The following is a 20631-nucleotide window of genomic DNA, read 5'->3' on the forward strand; positions in this document are numbered from 1 at the left end:
TGTTGCATATGTCCATGTTTGTGTCTATTTCCTGATTTGCTGACTGGAATCTTAGTGAATGTGAGAACAAAGCAAGTTTTTAAAATGATTTCTTTAATGCTTTGGATGCAACACTTCTTTTCTTAGAAGCTGCCATGTGAATTATTGTAAGGCTTTCACTTTCCCAAAACTGTCTAGTGGACCCAGAAGCATTTACATATAATTGCAGAAAACTACTAAAATTATTTGTGAATCCTATCAAAGTTAATTCCTGTTTTCCATTTGAACAAATGTTCATAAATACTGTTGACAATTCTACATTGGGAAGAATGAGCTATCATGACATTTCATCAGTGGCAGGAGATGCCCATTCTGTTTATTGTAGCAAGCTTGTGATCTCATGAATTTCTGATCCCTAAGGATTTAAGCTTCTCAGAAATGGAACTTCCTCCAAATCCGTGCTCTCCTGTTCCCAGAAAATCATCCAAACATGTAGAGCTCATATAATTGAATAAATGATTGTGTCTATGGAAAGGGATTCATCTAAGGCCAGGTCTCAAATTTATCATAACATTCCTTCCTGAGGTACAGCAAGAAAAAAAAAATTAGGATTTTGTTGATGGAAACATTTTTCAAAGGGGAGGAATCCCACTACCATAATGAGGGAGGACAGGCTGGATATTGTATTTTAAACATATGGACGGGGGTAGCCTAGTAATTTTTCTTCCTTGCTCTTTCCTTTCCACTTAGCCTTCAACAAAAACAGAGCTGTCAAGAGAACTTTGGGTGGGCAATGCTTTTTCTGGGTCTGACATAAAAATGAGTAAGTTTCAGGGATCCCGTAGGACTTGAGATCCAAGGAATCAAAGAATCATAGAAAAGTATGGCTGGGAAGGATTTCCAGAGGCCACCTAGTCCAAGCCCCTGCCTGAGAGGAGAGGAGGGGTCCAAACCATCCTGTATAAATTCATAACCTATTAGCTAAACTACAGTCAGCCATGAGATACAACACCCTAACCTGTCACAGGTAAAGCAGAGGGACAACAGTGGCCAATGTCCTGTTTCTGTGTAGGTTGTTAAAAAATACTCTAGAGCTGCAAGGAAGAGGGCCATGTCTCTCTACTACAGAGGAACGCAATGACCCTCCCCTCCCTTCCCAGTCCATACCTATCTGTCTGTGGGGTAAAATTCTTTCCTGACTCCAAATATAGTGATTGGTCTGAGCAGAGGGGCAAGGCCCTCTTGCCAGGACTCTCCAGGTTTAAGTCCTAGCAGTGGCGACGTGTAGGGGGCGCACAGGGGTACACGTGCAGCCCCTGAGAACACTGGCATACTCCCTGACTGCTGCACTTACCAATTAGGCAATGGGTGGGGAGAGCAGGCAGGAGTGTCAGTGCCCCTACTGCAAGTGCTGGCTGGGGAGCAGAGCACCATGGTGCTTCCAGAAGCTGCTGCAGCCACTTCCAGAAATGACTGCAACAATTGCCTGCAGCCATTGGCTATCTTGTGATTGGCTATGAGATTGCCCGGGGGGACACTCCCCCCAGTTGGTGGGATTGGCTGTGGGGGACCCCGCCCATCAGTGAGATTGGCCGTGGGGGGGGACTCCCCCAGTCACTGACTGGTCACTGGGGGGGCACATGCCCCCACAAGAAAGGCAGCACCAGTCGCCCTTGAGTCCTGGCAAGAACACTGGCACATGCCATTCAACATTACCAGACTTGGGTGCAGTCAACACCCAATGCTTATGAGGAAAGTGAAAAAAGAAAACCCTGACACAGCAGAAGTAGGGGGAATAAACTCCTTCCTGGCCTTATGTGGCAACCAGCAAATCCCAGAAGCCTGGGAAATACCTATAATAGAACACAGACATACACATAGCTACTCCTAGATCATTGCCGATCAATGCTTATTCAACCTCTTCTTGAACTCGGGCGGGGGGCTGGACTCAATGATCTTCCGAGGTCCCTTCCAGCCCTAATGTCTATGAAATCTATGAAACTCCTTCAGTGATGGAGACTCCAGTTTCTATTAGCAGTCTATTCCACTGTCTGACTGTTCTGATCATGAAGAAGTCTAAACCTAATTTGCTGCAGGTTCAAGCCCTTGGTCCATACTCCTTTTTGCAAAAAGAGAGAAAAGGTGTTTTCCCTCTTCTTTATGGCAGCCCTTCAAGTCCTTGAAAACTGCTATCATGTCCCCTTTTAAGTGCCTTTTATGCAAGCTGACCATGACTGGTTCCTTCAGTATATATCCTTATATGACTTACCTTCCAAGTCCCTTATCATTTTTATTGCCCACCTCAGGATCCTCTCTGGATCCTCTTTCTCCATTTTTAAAATATGGAGCACAAAATTCCATACAATACTCTATATGAGGCCTAACCAGTCCCACATAAATAGGCACTATTACCTCCTCTGTCTTGCACCTAATGCTTCTATTGATGCATCCCAAAATGACATTTGCTTTTTGTGCAGCAACAGCACACTGCAGACTAGTTTTGTGTCATCGAATTTACTCAAGAAGCTCTCTATTTCAGCATCCAAATAATTAATAAACATGTTGAACAGCACTGGGTCCAGGACATACCCCTGCAAGATGTCACTCAACCTCCTGGCATTCTGACATGGATCCATTTATAATTACCCTATGCTTGAGGCTATTGAGGCAGTTGTCTGTCTGCATTGTAGTAATTTTTTCTAGCCCTTATTTCTACAATTTGTTTATGGAAAAGGTCATGTTGGACTTTCTCAAGAGCATTGTTGAAGTCCACATCCAGCATTATCTTCATACATCCAAGTACTTAATGGTAAAACCCTTATTACAGTTTTAGTCTTGTTCCTCTTCATAGCTGGCTCTCTCTGGCCCTGTTTAAAACTTTAAAAGCATCATTTTAGCAATACCCTATCCCATTACCTCTTAGGGTAATGATACTAGAAGTAACTTTGGGGAAGATCATTGGCCAGGCTGTGAATCATTAGTTCACACATCAAGAACAGTTGCTCATACAGGCAGTTCCATTGATTCCATTGGGGTTACTTGTGGGAATAACTATTCACAACGTAGAGTAAAGGGTTCACAATTGGTATCTTAAAACTGAAATAAATAAAACATCTCTACTTGTTATTTGTATCATATCATCATTTGTACCTACCATTAGGTATGACAGTGATGCTGCAGTCATTTGAAAAAAAATGTATAAGAAAGCTTGGTGTGGTAATGTCTTCCTTATCTCCTTCTGAAGCAGGATATTTCACTCTCTTCCACCCTGCAAATTGGACTTCCTTCCTTGAACTGGCTTTTAGTGTCACTTACTGATAGTAACAAAATACAACAATGCTGCAAGGGTCTGGTTAATAAAGCTTGGCACTGATCAAGGATGGTTATTCCAGGCCTCCAGTTCAAAGATCTTTGGCTTCCTCTCAAATCTCTTGAAAAGCTCTGTGTAAGTAGGGAGGAGGTATGGGTGAGGGGGAGTTCAAAGAGAAGAGTTCACTAATTGTAGTTCTCTTGTTAGACGAATAACGTGTTTTTACATCTACCTAACTAAATAGCTACATAGAGACACACACATACAGAATAGCAGTGGTACCATAGCAAACACCAAATTCCCACTTTCATTCTTACTTTAATTTTTAAATTGTTCTTAACTTTCTGTTATATTCTAGTTCATCATCCTCATAATCTTCCTTCCCCTGATGTTTTAAGAAAGTTTGAATGGTCACTTCGACCTTTACCCAGTCACTGCAAAAATAAGGTTAATGTAACATTAAATTTGTGAAGCCAAGAATTCAAAATTAAAAAGTTCTGAAGACTGGTGTTGCTCCAGCAGTCCTAATTTAGCAGTTAATTTAGCAATTCTGTTGCCTATGCCTTTCTTGATTTACATCATTCATGAAAAGCAGACCATTTAGATTCAGATTTAATAAGGTAAAAGGGTATTAAAAAGTTTATAAGGTCAACTGCCATTATTAAAATTAACAAAAGTTCTGGCATTGATTTAAGTGGGAACAGGATAAAGCTACATACTGAAAATGTCTCAACATTAATGTAAGGGCAACCTCAGTGTGTGAAATTTCCTGATTTGTTTTTGTGCTGAAAAAGTTGAGTCTAGTAATTTTGTTGAAAGGGCGTAACATTTGCCATTGTGTACTACCCTTACTGGGGGACAAGTAGTGTGGGTAACTGGACAGAACACTGGACTTATAGGAATTATTTGACTCAATAATTACAGGCATAAAATGAATGAGAAGAGCTAACAACAAACTTTAATGATGGAACAGTAGGCAACCTCTGCAGACCCTTTGTCTGGCTATAACTAACAACTACAACCTACCTGTGGGATCCCCTCACAATTCTCCAAACTCTAAATTGGGGGATGTCTCTACATTATAGCTTTTATCTTCCCTCTTAATAGCTACAAAAATCAATACACCCCAAAATCCATTTATGCCCCTCTATACAAGAGAGGTCACTTGACTCTGAAATGAGTCCTTACCACTCACTTTCCTATCCCCCATTTTCTGAAGGTCTTTTAACAAATCTTTAATAGTCTTTTAGGAGGTTTCCTTTTTACTCCCAGACCTATGAGACTAGAGGGGCATGTTTGTTGATGATCTGGTTGTGTTTCTATTTCTGGTGCTAAGGTAGGAACTATTGTCTGAGAATAGTCCATATTTACTTCTTTTTTACAGTCTTGAGAGTTCTCTGGCAGTGTTCTTAGATCCTGATGATTGATTTTCAATGTTGTCCCCGTGGTCTGTTCAGATCAGGTCTGACTATGGATGCACTGAGCATCTGACAGTGCCACACTGACCCTATGTATTTGAGGCATAGTTTGTTAGATTTCCTCTGTCCCTAGATTTTGTTTCTGCTTCTGTGTTTATTTTATTTCTCTGACAGGTTTATTATCCTGATCTTTTAGTAAGCTGTCAGAGATTGGTAGGCTAGAACATATCCATTGACCCATTAATAGCAGCTCTGGAAACCGGTCATTTGCCATAGGTGTACTTTGATATACCAATAGTACTTTCAGAAAATCACTCCCATTGGAAAATGATTTGTTCAGTAGTTTTTTTTTAATGGTCAGAATAGATTATTCCATAAGACCATTCAACTAGGAATAATTAGGGCTTGATGTACTGTGCTGAAACTCCCAATCCTCAGCAAATTGCTAAAATTAAGAACCAGTGAATTGAGGCTAAAAATTTTCTCTGAAATCCCATGCTTTGCAAATATGACCTTCATGGTGCAGAGCCTCTTATCTCTGAAATGCTGCAAAGTTTCACAATAGGCTATGTATCTTGTCCCCGCAGGGCCTGCATCTGGACATGGGGGAGAGGCCACTGGCCCTGGGATGCCACTGGGATACCACTGGGCCTTGGATGCCATGGGTCAGGGATACCACCACCCAGCGCTGGAGCCCTGAGGATGCCCCAGCTGCACCAATGATGCATGCAGGAACAGACCCACCCTTCTCTAGTGGCTTGTCGCAGTGGCTGAGTAGTGGAAGGAATGGGCTCAGGCCAGGTGGGAGGAGGACCTGGCCTGTCTTTCTTGAGAGGTGGTGGGTGGAAGATATCATCCAGGAGACTGCCTGGGATGAGGCATGGAACCAGGTGGTGCATGAGTTTTAGGCCAAACTCCTGGCCCTAGAGCAGGAGTACCTGAAGGTCCTGTGGGCCCAAAATGACATCCTGGGCTAGACCATGGGGGCCATGGATGATGACCCTGGACACTGTCCTGGGCCTGGTGGTCTTGTGTGTGATCCCCACTACCCAGCCTCCTGCCCTAGTCATGAAGGCTTCCTGGCAGCTGAATCTAGTGCCAGGTCCCTTGACACCTACCCAAAATCGCTTACTGCTCCTTAAAAAGTTTATTAAGGAGGCCATCCTTGAGGGACTGGCCCAGGCTAACATTCTAAGGGACAGCCAGCATGGGTTTGTTGCAGGTAGGTCTTGTTTGACCAATCTCATTTCCTTCTATGACCAGGTGACCTATCACCTGGACAAGGGAGAAGAGATTGATGTCATATATCTTGACTTCAGAAAAGCTTTTGATCTGGTATCCCATGATCACCTCTTGGCCAAACTGGCCGGTTGTGGCTTTGGCTCCACCACGATCCGCTGGGTGGGAAATTGGCTTCATGGTCGGACCCAGAAGGTTGTGATTGATGGCAGTCACTCATCGTGGTGCCCTGTGACCAGTGGGGTCCCTCAAGGCTCTGTCCTGGGACCCATACTGTTCACCATCTTCATTAACGATGTGGACATTGGAGTCAGGAGTGGACTGGCCAAGTTCGCCGATGACACCAAACTTTGGGGCAAAGCATCCACGCCAGAAGATAGGCGGGTGATCCAGGCTGACCTGGACAAGCTCAGCAAATGGGCAGACGAGAACCTCATGGTGTTTAACACCGAAAAATGCAAGGTTCTCCACCTTGGGAGGAAAAACCTGCAGCACCCTTATAGGCTTGGCAGTGCTACGTTGGTTAGCACTACAGAAGAAAAAAACTTGGGGGTCATCATTGACCACAAGATGAACATGAGCCTGCAATGCGATGCTGCGGCTAGTAAAGCGACCAAAATGGTGGCGTGCATCCATAGATGCTTCTCGAGCAAATCCCGGGACGTCATTCTCCCCTTGTACTTGGCCTTGGTGAGGCCGCAGCTGGAGTACTGCATCCAGTTTTGGGCTCCACAATTCAAAAAGGATGTGGAGAAGCTTGAGAGAGTCCAGAGGAGAGCCATGCGCATGATCAGAGATCAGGAAAACAGAACTTACGATGACAGGCTGAGAGCCATGGGACTCTTTAGCCTGGAAAAGCGCAGGCTCAGGGGTGATCTGATGGCCACCTACAAGTTTATCAGGGGTGACCACCAGGATGTGGGGGAACATCTGTTCACCAGAGCGCCCCAAGGGATGACGAGGTCGAATGGTCACAAACTCCTGCAAGACCGTTTCAGGCTGGACATAAGGAAGAATTTCTTTACTGTCTGAGCCCCCAAGGTCTGGAACAGTCTGCCAGTGGAGGTGGTTCAAGCGCCTACATTGAACACCTTCAAGAGTAAATTGGATGCTTATCTTGCTGGGATCCTATGACCCCAGCTGACTTCCTGCCCTTTGGGCAGGGGGCTGGACTCGATGATCTCCCGAGGTCCCTTCCAGCCCTAATGTCTATGAAATCTATGAAAGTTTAGTTGTGACTAAATGCATATGTAGACATGCCCAGTAACTGTTAAATCTTTGAATTCTACATAAATAAATTAATGCTGACCTTTTCAGATGCCTGGGATGGAACCAGATGAGGTTGTAGTGGCTCAGCATGCTGACATAGCTGAAACTTCAATTAGGTGTAGCAGCTTTCTACTATATTTGCAATGTCATTATGTATCCCGGGCCAGTACAACATTTTGAGTGTTTGCTTTTTTACATTTCTTGATTCCTTAACGGCCCTCAGAGATCTTATGCTGCATTTCCTTTTGGAGGTTCCTTGATATCACCAATTTATTGCTTTTAAACCACCCTTTTACTACTGAAAGTTTGTGCCTGCAATTCTAGTAAGCTGTTATATCTATGTTGCACTCACTTTTGTACACAGGCCAACCTTTAACTATCATTTCTTTCATGAGTCCCCAAAAATTGTCTTTCTCTGTTTCTTTTTGCTGCAGTTTCTTGTTTGCTGTAGGGAGTGACTTGATAATTAAATCTGCATAGGTTTGCACTTCTGTCTCAAAGATCTTTTCTGGATATATAGCTCTAAAGAGTTCATCTGCAGTAAAAATAAATGTAACTGACATGTAGGTCACAACTAAATCACTCTTGCAGCTTCAGCACCATGTTTTGAATCCTCAAAATACAGTCATTTAAATGCTTATTAAACAATGGTATCAGGAGTTTGTGGTTTGTTTCCACATATACTGTTTGGCCATAGGTATATTGGTGAAATCTCTCACAGGCAAACAGTATTCCCAATAACCCATTCTTAATCTGTACATATCTGGTTTCTGCCTCAGTGTTGATTTGGAACCATATGCCGCTGGTTGTCAATTGTTGTATTTTTGCAAAATCATTGCACCAACCCCTGACTGTGAAGTATCCAATGACATTTTTATAGGGTTTCTAGGTGTATTACATTTTAATACTGGCTCTTGCATCAGCTGTTGTTTCAACTCAAGCCATGTTTCCTCCTGTTCTGCATTCCAGCATCACTCATTTTTCTTCTTGAGGAGTATCTTCAATGGTGTTGTTTTGGTATGCATTTACCATTCCAAGAAAACATTGTACCTCTTTCTTTGACTAGGGAATGGCATCATTTCAATAGCCTTAATTTTTATCTTGTCAGGTTTTGCTCCTTTAGTGAAAATGATAACCCCTATGCAAGACAGTTCAGTAATGCACTTTGCTCTATTCAATTTTGAATTTGTAGCTGTCATACCTCCAACACATCCCAAAGCCTGAAATCAGATTTTTCTTTGGTGGAGCCCCAGATGATAATATCATCCATAGAGGTGTCTGTCAGTGTGTCCGTGGAGTACCCCCTCTATCCTCGTGTTTCCCGCCTGCCACGACTTGGATCTTAAAGAAATAAAAATAGGGAGGAAGTGATTGTTACCCAAGGAGGTACCCGCAGGAAGCACCACACTGGAATAACTTGGTTTTCTCCTTTTGGTTTTTATTCAGTGGTTTGCAAGTTCAACAGGAAATTCTCCTTTGGGGCGGGGGGGGGGGGGGCGGTGAATCACAGTCCGAAGGGTTAATCCTGAATCCAAGCTGGGCCATTCTCTGTTCTCAGCAGAGGACCTCCGGCTCCTTACTTGGAACAGTAAATGCGGTAGTGTGCCTACTTGCTTGTTGGCACTGAAGAATCAAGGTCCACAGGGTCTCTTCTTCAACCTCTGCCCAGTGAAGGGAGTCTCCGGGCTTCTCTGTCTTTCCTGAGTCCTAGCCCACTCCCCCACCCTGTAATTGAAACAAAGTAAAAAAGAGAAAAAAAAGAAAGATTTTCTTTTGTTCTTTTCCTGCCGCTAATTGACCAATTAGCGGCTTGTTACACACACGCTGCTTATCTTCTTTTGTAGTGCGGCTTCAGCAAGCAGGCTCCACGGCTCTCCCACGGCCAGGGCTTGCTTGCTCAGCCCTTGGTATCCCTTTTCCCTTGGGGTCCTGGAGTCACCCGGACTCTTCAGGGGCCTGGGTGGGAGTAATCCCTCCTGCTGCCCTTCTGACTCAATGTCATCCCTGATCCTGAATGCCAGCTGCAGCTCCAGCCTGTGACACGGTCCCTCTTCTCCTTGCACTCACCACCACTCCGGTGGAGTCAAGGTAAGATAAGGTGAAGTCTGGGTTCTGTGATCCCTCTGATCTTGCGCCGGGGTCTCTCTTCCCAGATCCTTCTCTCTGGGGGGATCTCTCTCGCAGCTCCTCCTCTCTCTCTCACTCTCTGGGGAGCCCAAAGGCACCTTTCCTCTTCTTCCTCTCTTTTTTATCCTCCGGGGTTTAGCCACCATTGGCTCCTTAGGGCCAGGGGCCCACCCTCCTCATGGTGTAACTATTTCCAGCTCCTCTTTTCCTTAACAACAGGGTCTCAATGAGAAACCTGTTACAGTGTCCATACCAGGAATAAGCTTGTCACGGAGTGGGGTCCTAGGGGTGGCCGTGATTTCCCCCACTTACCGTGCTGAATTCGCTTCAAAGCACCCTTGAATCTCTCCTGCCACATCTTTGATGTTATATATATTAAAGGGAGGCTGCCTTTCCTTCTCTTGATCATGGTTCTCCTGCTATCCTTTGTCTAGTTTCTATAATGGGGGGTTCTGTGCACCCTGGCCTTATGGGCTTTGTGTAGCTCTAACCACCCCTGTACCATGCCCCAAGCCTCGCAGATGTACCAGACATTGTTCAGTCTTAGCCACAGCCCTTGCCTCTCTCTTCGCCCTCTGGTGCTCTGGCTTTCCACAGCCTTGTCTCTCACTGTGCTCCACAGGCGCTCGTCAATCACTGCCCCCGTCTGGGGCTTCTCGCTCTGCCCCCTTTGCCTGGGGCTTCTCACGCTGCCCCTTTTGCCTGGGGCTTCTCACACTGCCCCCTGCTCTGGGCCTGGGGTCAGTGCACCCCAAAATGCTGTGCCGTTTCTGACGCCGGGGTCCTCACGCTACCATGGATCCCCTATGAGGCCTCCTCCAACCCCTAATAGCTTCACCCAAACCACCTGTAGTAAACAGCAAACAGAAAACTCAAGCCCCTAGGCTATAATATAAACCTTTGCCAATCAGCTACAACAATCTCCGAGCCACCCCCAAGGGTGCTCCATCATAAACTACTACAAGACCGTTTCAGGCTGGACATAAGGAAGAATTTCTTTAATGTCTGAGGCCCCAAGGTCTGGAACAGCCTGCCATTGGAGGTGGTTCAAGAACCTACACTGAACACCTTGAAGAGCAAATTGGATGTTTATCTTGCTGGGATCCTATGACCCCAGCTGACTTCCTGCCCTTTGGGTGGGGAGCTGGACTCGATCTTCCGAGGTTCCTTCCAGCCCTGATGTCTATGAAATCTATGAAATCATTCACCTGTAACAACTGTTCATGCATTCTGGCTTCCTCTCTGTTCTTGCTCCGGCAGAGTTCCCACCCCTTGGCTGCCAGCAGGGAACTGCTTGCTTGGCCTCAGCCTGGGAGTTACATAGGAGCCAAGCCCTGCCCCTTCTGGTTAACTGACTCCCACCGGTGGCCCTAGCAACCTGCATCTGTGCCTCTCCATTACTACTCCGCAAGTATAGCAGGCACCTTAGTGCCCTGCTACAAGGCTCATAAATCATGTTTATTGTTTTATGGTACACTTTAGGAGTGGAGGCAATACCAAAAGGTAGATACAGAAATCTGTACCTTCCAAAGGGAGTATTAAATGTACACAATTTAGTGTTTTCCTCCCTGAACTTCAGCTGCCAAAATTTATGAGGAGGCATCCAATTTAGTGAAAAATCATGCATTTGTGATTGGGCCATATTTTCTTCTCTAGTTGGCAATTTTAAATGTTGTCATTAGGTAGCCTTGTTGAGGTGCCTCAGATCCAAGCATAAACATAACTGTTTATCATTTTTCTCCAGTTCCCCAGGAGCTAACCCATTCTGTAGGTTCCTGCATTTTCTGTATCACTTGTAATTTTTCTGTTCTTGCTAACTCTGCCTTAAGTGTATCATGGAAACCAAAAGTCACTTTTCTTCATGTCTGACTAGCAGGACACACTTGCTTATTTATCTGAATTATATGTTCACCGGCGAGAAACCTAGCCCTTCAAATAAATTCTTGTATTTTGATGTGAGTGTCTCATATTATGAGCCTGAGCCTTCTTGTATGGCAAGCACATACCTGAGGTTTTCATAAGCTTCCAGACTAAAAACTGGTGTCACCTTCCTAGATACCACAATGAATGGGAATTTTTTATGCTCAATTTTTACATTGAATGCTATCGCTGCATCTCCCTTCACTGGTATATTTGTTCCTGAGTAGCTAGCCAGTTATTTTGATGCTTGTTGAACTCACCTTTTGTCTCAGGTTTAATATTCTATATTCATGCTCTGGTAAAATATTAACCTGAAAGCCAGTGTCCAATTTAAATGAAACCGTCATTTTTTCCATGTCCACTGGCATAATTTAGTTCTTATTGATTTTGCTTGATTCAGCCATATCTATAAAAAAACTCCTTTTCCATTTCATGCTCAACGGTATGCACTTGAGGTTTGTGTGTTTGGGATCTGCAGTACTTTGCAAAATGCTTCTCTTGTGATAGTTAAAACAGCTTACCAAATGCAGCACAGCATTTGGGGCCATGTCACCTTCCACACTTTGTACCCATCTGTTTATATGCTCTTTCTCTCTCATAGAATGGAAAATTCTGCCCTGTGAGGTGTTATCTTTTGGTCATATTCTTTCATGCTTACTGCATGAATGACACCTTTTGGTGATTCAGCTCTGCACCCTGGGCCTTCACAGTTTCTGTTGGCCTGCACATTTGGATAGTCTTTTCTAAGGAGAAATCTCTCTTATGCAATAGCCGTTCTTGTAATGCAGTATCTGCAATGCTATAAATAATCCTATCTCTAATTGGAGATTCTGTCAAGATCAGTGTATTACTGACTTTACTTTCACAAGTTGTTTGCTTGAAAATAAAATAAATCTCTTTATTTCAGGGATCTAATTCTTTCTGGGAATTCACTACTCCTTAAATTTGGGCAGTCTTACACTTAACTGCTTATTTTGGCCTTTTGCAAAGGTAAAGGTGTTATAAACATCCAGGGCTTCCTCCCTGACAATAATAAAGAAAACTGAGGGTTTGACTTCATCTTTTTTCTCTTGTGCTTCTGTGGCTGCAAGGTACCACTCAAACCTTTGGCTGAATGCTATATTGTCCAACATCAGAAGGACAGGTGGGGGTTATAAAATGTCCACAACCAATTGTTCATTTACTTAGACTATGACTGTGCAGGCAGATCATTTACAGTGGCCTTTTTCCTTCCATGTGGCTGTGTTGCTCTACTTCCAACTTCTTTTTCAGGTTGGAAATCAAATTCTTTCAAAGTCTTTCTCAATTGCCACTTCTGAACAATGTAGTGGTCATTGGGTTCAGTAAACATAGGCATACAATGACTCAAAAGAGCTAACAAGAAACTTTAATTTTTGAGCAATTGGCAACTTCTGCAGACCCTTTGTCTGTCTCTGACTAACAGATGCAAAGTAACTAAGGGGCCATGTCCTAAATCCCAACTCTTCTAAATTAGGGAGTGTCTCTAAATTATAACTTTTATTAAGTCCATAACAGGGAGTCAGGTAGGAGCCCTGTTACTTAGGCAAAGTTGGGCAAGGTTGACCTACAGATGAACCCTGCCAGATGGAGGAACTTACATGCCCGAAAAGGTATCGGGTGATTAACCCGCCATAAACTGGCATAAAAGCTGGCAATGTGGAGAGACCCCTTGCCTTTGGGCATGAGAGGACAATGAGGGGCAGCCAAAGCCCCAGATGGAGAGAGAAAAGACAAAAGGCTCATCTAACGACTTCAGAAAGACACCAGGACCCCAGGATCTGAGTCTGAGAAACACCAGGCAAGCCCCGTACCTTATATTCTCCAGCAGCTCCAGTGAGTGAAGGAAGAACTGGGGCTGGGCAGAGCAGCACGGTGGGGAAACCCTGAGTGGCAATAAGGGACCCCGAGACTTTGGGCTGGCAGGAGAAGTCCATGCCAGACTCCAACCCCCAGATTGATAGTGTTGCCAAGAGCGGCGGCATGGGAAACAGGGGAACAGCCAGTACAGCTCCTGATAAGCAGCAGATGGGGGAGACGCGGGGAACACACCTCATTAATAAGACAATCAGCGCTTGGAATGTTCAGTACTACATTCTATCTGTAAGGTGTTTGAAGCTGGATTATCTCTCCTGCAACCCTGAAGTGCTTTGCTAATGGAGTAATTAGTGAGGCTGTTGGGCTGGAGCTACTTTGTTTTGAGAAAATAAAATCACAGTAAGCATGTTCCATCTGGGTGGCATTTATCGATCACTTTCCTTAAGAAAATCACTGAACTCCTCCCATTTCCTTTCAATCTAAGTTGTGGCAGATGAGTACAGAGGCAAGACAATGCTAAGCTCACCCGACACGGTCATGAAGTCTATTAGTGACATTCTGGCTTTCTTAAGCTACTATTTTCTCAGTGTGCTTGCTGCTTTACAGAGAAATAGGAATAACTAGTTTCTGCTATCAGGATCTGGTTACAAAATGCAGAATATTGTTTAATGAAAATATTTAATCCACGTGTTTTGTTTTTTAAATCATGACCATGATTGTTGGTCACAAAGAGCAACATTTAATTTCTGTTGAAATTTTGAAAACGTTCCCACCAGTTTTAACTCATGAACAAAATAAGCCTGGGATGGTAGTGTGCGCTACAAGAGGATTGAGAAGAAAGCAGGGGCCATTTTTGAAAAGTTTAGGGGTCCAGGGCTGGACTCGATGATATCCCGAGGTCCCTTCCAGCCCTGATGTCTATGAAATCTATGAAACATACATGTTTTGTGAATGATTTAGGAAGGAAAAAGCAACTACTTGGAGTGCAAAAAAAGAGATGACTGCTATAGGGGAAGGTGTGGAATCCAAAGAGCCATGAAGAGAATGGTGGTAAAAAGCTACAAAATGGGTAGATAGGGTGGACAATAAGTCTGAGTAAAGGGAGCAAGAGAATATGAAAGCAAAATTTAAAAATAGTCTGCACCCATTGAAGTCAGCAGCAGTTTTGCCATTTATTTAACTGGGGCCAGCATTTCACCCTTTTGGTCAGACTGGAAGCATTCTATAAACAGCTGCTTTTGTGGCATCTTTTCTTTCACTTCCAGCCTGAGTCAGAACTTACACTGTGGCACAAATATGAAAAATATAGTATGGGGACAAATGCTGTCCAAAACAAATGTGGCTCAGGTTCAGGTCAAACATCTGGGTGAGTTTTGACTTGAGTTCTTATTTCCTCCACCCCAGCCCATCCATTCTTTGTCTGAGTCATTCTCAAGCAGACAGCCTCTAGTTTAAAATTAGAAATTAGAATTGGCTACTGAGAGAAATGACTTGGGGAATTTTGCAGGCAGAGTCTGTTTAATTTCTTTGTATGGCTGCAGCAGGCAGCTATCTTACGTGGTGCCCCTGGCTATTTAGATTTGTAGATGTCTGTAAGCTGAGATTTCCGTATGTGATTCAGATTTGCCAAACATAAGCAAATATATGTGCTGAATGCATCTTGTGGTTGGTAAACAAAGTCTAAAATTGGTATTTGATGTGCCCAGTATGAACACTGTGGGGTTTCACTCATTACAGAGTTCCATTTCCATAGTCAGGTTCTGTAAAAGGAATTTGCACAATAGGCCATCTTCAAGAAACACTCCTGAAGGATAAGTACACATTAGCTATCATGAGCAATGGCATTTATTAAGCATATAGACTTTTGAAAGATGTGTCTGGCACCGATATGCAAACAAAGGTTTCATATGCATTCACAAGGAGAGCCAAAGGACATTTTTAAATATGTAGAAATGACAGAATAAAACAAACCCTCTCACTCTTTTATTCTAGTCATTATGATATTATCTCAAGAGTCTCATTCAGAGCCCAGGCTGGGGAAAATGTTTATCAAAAGCCAGATAATTTATCAGACTACTGAGCCAGCTAATTCCCTAGGGATGTAAAACATACTTAACCAAACTATCTACAGTCAATAGTCATTTGGATTGAACCTGACATCACTATATGAATACATAAAAAGAACACCTATTCCAGCAAGATATTTAAAATTTGGTTGGAAAAAGTTAGGAGACCTGATTCTGATACCTTTGTTTTTATACTGGGGTAACTATGCTTGCTATAGCCTAAGGACATGACCTGTGGGGATCACCCAATGCATTCTTTTACATGTATTATTACTATTGTAACACTTGGGAGCCAAGTCATGGAATAGGACAAACACTACCTACTAAGATGGACTAGAACATTTTCATATCCTACTGGGTGCATCTATATGACACTGTGAAGTAGTATAATTTACTGCGCAGTAAGCATGTGTGTCTACACATGGACATATTTTTGCCAATGGTTGGGCTATGACACCTGCCAGCTCCCTGAGTACTCTAGGGTGTAATCTGTCAGGACCAGCTGACTTGAAAGTGTCCAGTCTCTCAAGGTGATCCTTTAGTAGATCAACACCGATGCTGGGTATAAATGCACCCTCATTCTGGCCGTCTCACATCTTGCTAGGCAGCTGGACTGACGAAAGACTGACACAAAGTACCCATTAAGCAGATTGGCCTTTTCCTAGGTGTCGGTTGTCAGCTGTACCATTTGGTTCAGCAGGGGTCCAATGTTACCTTTGCTTTTTTTTTGACTTCCTACAAACTGGCTAACTGTGGCCTTGATGTCACCACGATCCTCTGGCTGGGGAACTGGTTCCGCAGTAGGAGTCAGAGGATGGTGGTTGATAGGAGCCAATTGTCTTGGTGTGCTGTGACCAGTGGGGTCCCACAAGGCTCTGTCCTAGGGCTTATACTGTTTAACATCTCCATCAATGATGTGGACATTGGTGTCAGAAGTGGACTGGCCAAGTTCGCCAACAACACCAAACTCTGGGGTAAAGCATCCACACCTGAGGACAAGAGGGTGATCCAGGTAGATCTGGACAGACTCATGAAATGGGTGGATGAGAACGTGATGGTGTTCAACACTGAAAAATGCAAGGTTCTCCACCTTGGGAGGAAAAACCTGCAGCATGCTTATAGGTTTGGTACTGCTACACTGGTTAGCACTACAGATGAAAGGGGGTCACGGTTGACCACAAGATGAGCATGAGCCTTCAGTGTGATGCTGTGGCTAGTAAAGCGAGCAAAACACTGGCTTGCATCCATAGATACTTCTCAAGCAGATCCCAGAGCTTCATTCTCCCTCTGTACTCGGCCTTGGTGAGGCCGCAGCTGGGGTGCTGTATCCAGTTTTGGGCTCTGCAATTCAAAAAGGATGTGGAGAAGCTTGAGAGAGTCCAGAGGTGAGCCACACACATGATCAGAGGTCAGGAAAACAGACCATATGATGACAGCCTGAGAGCAATGGGCCTATTCAGTCTGGAAAAGCACCGGCTCAGGGGTGATCTGGTGGCCACCTATAAGTTTATCATGGGTGCTTATGAGGATCTGGGGGAATGACTGTTCACCAGAGTCCCCCAAGGGATGACAAGATCGAATGGTCACAAACTCCACTGTGACCGATTCAAGCTGGACATAAGAAAGAACTTCTTCACTGTCTGAGCCCCTAAGGTTTGGAACAGACTGCCATTGGAGGCAGTTTAAGCACCCACTTTGAACACCTTCAGGACACATTTGGATGCTTATCTTGCTGGGATCCTATGATCCCTGCTGACTTCCTGCCCCTGGGGCAGGGGGCTGGACTTGATGATCTGCTGGGGTCCCTTCCAGCCCAAATGTCTATGAAATCTATGAAATATCTGAAAAGGACTTTTTTTTATCCTTGATATGTGAAGCCAGGTGGAGCTCAGTTGCAGCCTTGGCTTTTCTGATCCACTATCTGCAGGTACGGACCAGTGCTGAGTACTCCTCCTTGGTGGTAATTCCAGCCTTCCATCCCTTGTAAGTCTCTCTTTTGAGACATAGGAGGTCCTCAAGTTCCCTGCTTACCCAAGGGGGTTGCTGTGCCCTTTTGCTACCCTTCCTCCCAGATGGGAAGGCTGTCCCTTTGCACTGTCAGGATTGCTCCCTTGAGGAGCAGCCACTCCTCTTGGACTCCTCTTCCTGTTGAGTCATATCCCTTAGGTCCTTGAAAATGAGCCTCCTGAGCTTGTCAAAGTCAGCTTTCCTGAAGTCGAGGACTTCTGTATTTCTGACTGACTTGCTAGCCTTGTGATGGATAGTAAAGGTAATCAGCTTGTGGTCACTATCACTCAGCTTTCCATCGATTCTTAAGTCACTGACTAGGGCATCCCCTTTGGCCAGTACCAGGTTCACTAACACTTTACCTTTCATCGGTCCATAGTCTTCTTGAGTCAGGTAGAGCTCGTCCACGCATGTGAGGAAGTTTTGTGACGGATCAGATTTGGTCAAGTGCTTTTCCTATGAGATATCTGGGTAGTTAAAGTCTCCCATGACAACCATGCACTGAGAGCATGCAGCCTTAGCCAGTTCCCTGGCAAATTCCTGGTCCAGCTCTTGTTTCTGGTTAGGAGGTCTGTAGTAGACTCCTACCATGACATCCCCTGTGCCACATTCCCCATGTATTTTAACTCATCCTTCCTGGGTGCCAATGTCAATTTGCAGGGATGTGTAGCTGTCCTTGACATACAGGGCTACACTCCCACCCCTTTTATCTGCACGATCTTGCCTGTACAGGGTATAGCTATTTATACCTGCAGCCCAGGCATAGGTGGAGTCCCACCAGGTCTCCATTATTTCTATGATGTTGTAGTAATTCTTGTTTAGCAGGAGGACCAGTTCCTCCTGTTTATTTCCCAAGCTTTTGACATTGGTGTACAGGCAGGCAAGTGTCCCATTGAGGGCCCCTGCCTTCCCTACAGATTGTTACAGGGCTAGGGTAGGGGTGGATTCCCTTAAGTGCCTTAGCCTGCTGGATTTACAAAGGTTTCTCAGTGGGTTTGCAGTGGCGGTAATCCCCCCAGCCTTTGGTGGGCTTAGTTTAAAGCCCGGTCAAGCAGGTCAGCCAGTCTGGCTGCGAAGAACCTCCTCCCCAGCAGAGTGAGGTGGAAGCTGTCTCTCCCCAGCAAATGCGGGAAGCTTCCTGCTGGCAGGGCTGGGGAGCCTGTTTCCCCACCCAGCTCTGCAATTGCAGAGCTGAGCAGGGAACAAGCTCCCCATACCCTGCACGCAAAAATGGAGTGGGGACTGGGAACTGTCCTGGTCAGGGGCAGGTCTCTGCTCTAATCAGGTGATCAAGGTGCAGCCCCCACTCCTCCCCAGCTAAGGGTTCACTCCTGCTGCACCCCGATTAGGGAACTGGGGCTGGGAGCTCCCTGCTGCTGGGGCAGGGGCACATTGTCCCTGCCCTGGCAGCAGGCAGTCCCTCCAGGGGCAGGGAGCAATGTCCCAGACCTGGCCAGGTCCATATCACCATCACTGAATTTAACTGGGTTCATACGAGTATTAACTACAGGGTTGGGCCTGAATTTTTTAGTAGTAGGTTTGGATAACAAGCACACAAAATCAGGAATGATTCTTTGAAGCCTACATCCAAAGAATTAGTTTGAGAATAACTTATACTATTTTCCAGATTTAAAATTCTGCCCTTCTCTGTTAGATGAAGGGCTGAGTATTAAATTAGCCTGCACCAAATCAAAATGATAACCGAGGAATACCATATTTCACAGTGTACAAGTCTACATGGCATATGAGCTGACCCCATATTTCTGTTAAAAAAGTTAGGATTTTTGTAGATCCAGGGTATAAGATAACCCTGCCACTCTGCCACTACTTGCAGCTGTGCCACTCGCAGCGCCACTCACTGCTGTGCCACTCACAGTGCCCCTCATTTCTTCCTCTCTGTGCTCTGGTGCTGCTGGTGGCAGGCCGTTCTCTGCTGCGGCTCCTGTGCCATCATATGGCAGCTCCACCCACCTGGCCAAGATCTACTCGTGGGGCAAGCACTGGGCTGTGGGTAAATGTCTCCAGGCCAGATTTGATGGGTGCAGAGTCTGGGCACCCAGCCTGGCTCCAGGGTGTCAGACAGGGGCACTGGGGAGGCAGAAGCCTGGCCTGGTCTCAGTCAGTGATGGGGAAGCCCCTAGACTCCAGCACACCACCTCCCCATGGGCTGCGTTTGGCAGGGCACTGGTATGGGGTCCAGGTTTGTATTGATATAGTGTGTAAGTTGAGGTGGAAATTTAAGGTTAACTATTTTGGCTTCAAACTTTGACTTATACACCTTGAAATATGGTAATTCTGCCCCGACAAGCGCATTCTTTATCTACTTATTTATTGTCTACTCAGAAATCAAAATCCTTTATTGCATATATATTTCTTCTTTGTTTATTCTCATGTAAATAACCAAAAGTGGTGTTGGAGGTTTTGGAGGAAAGTGTACTGCCTGGTTCTCTGGGAAAAATATACCCTTGAGAACTAAGCCTTCATATATGCTTTGAAAACCTGAATAATACTATTCCTGGCAACTTTTTTACAGCAAATGCTGAGTGGACAAGAAGGCCGTATAAGAGTACAAAGTAGCAGTGAATAAGGTCATTATAACTGTACATTTTCTTTTTAAAAACAATAGCTAGTTTATTCAAATATGTTCTATGTTGAAGGAACAGATTTTCTGTTCCATTCTGCTCCACTTAAAATAGCACTTAGGTTTCAGGCTTGAAAAAGGGTTCACACAGCATGCACAGTTGCACTCTGAAAAATGCTTTTATATGTTTTCCTCTCTGAATAGCTACTAAAATTTGATGTGAAACAAGACAAAAGGTTGGACTGAAAGAAAAGTCTTTCAAGTCCTAGTATTATTTTAAAATAGGTCTGAATTGGAAGTGGATTTGCTGCTGTTCTAAAATATTTTTTAGTCTCCTTTTGATGAAGTTCTGTCTTTAAAATTTCAGTAAACATTTGTATAGAAAATTCTATTAAAGAAACTAGACTAGGTTTTGCTAAATAGACTGTGCTTCCAAAACCACAGCCTTCAAGGCATTCTGATACTATGGTGATGAGCAAGATACAAAAATGTAGATAACTAGGCTCTAGAATACAGATAATTTTTTCCTTATGAAAGTGTTCTATAAAATAGCTTAGTCTTAAGGGCTAAGAAGCAATATTTGCTGACTGCTACAATGGCATTGGCTGGGTCTCATGATCATGCTCTTTATATGCAGCATAGCAACAACTAACAAATTAAGCTCTTAAGTACCCCAATGAGGCAGAAAGTTATGTACAGGGGTAAGTTCCCTAAATCGAAATTCCCTAAATAAGTATCTCACTTCTGGAGTAGAGCAAAATAGAAGTTTCACAGTAAACAGAAAAGTTTCCTAACATTTTAGGAGAGGATGTGGAGAAACTAATGTACCCAGTTAAAACCCAGTTAAGCTCATAATTTAAGTATTTGGATTGGATTTTC

General features: G+C 44.3%; 1 long non-coding RNA gene across 1 annotated transcript in view; it reads left to right on the forward strand.

Moving 5' to 3' along the window:
• The window catches only part of LOC149873643 (uncharacterized), a 102745-nt gene that overhangs the window by 31008 nt on the left and 51106 nt on the right, over nt 1-20631 (forward strand). The gene's annotated exons all lie outside the window — the stretch shown is intronic.

Source organism: Crocodylus siamensis, chromosome 1, assembly GCF_052110815.1.
Source record: "Crocodylus siamensis isolate JL-2025a chromosome 1, ASM5211081v1, whole genome shotgun sequence".
Lineage (NCBI taxonomy): Eukaryota > Metazoa > Chordata > Crocodylia > Crocodylidae > Crocodylus > Crocodylus siamensis.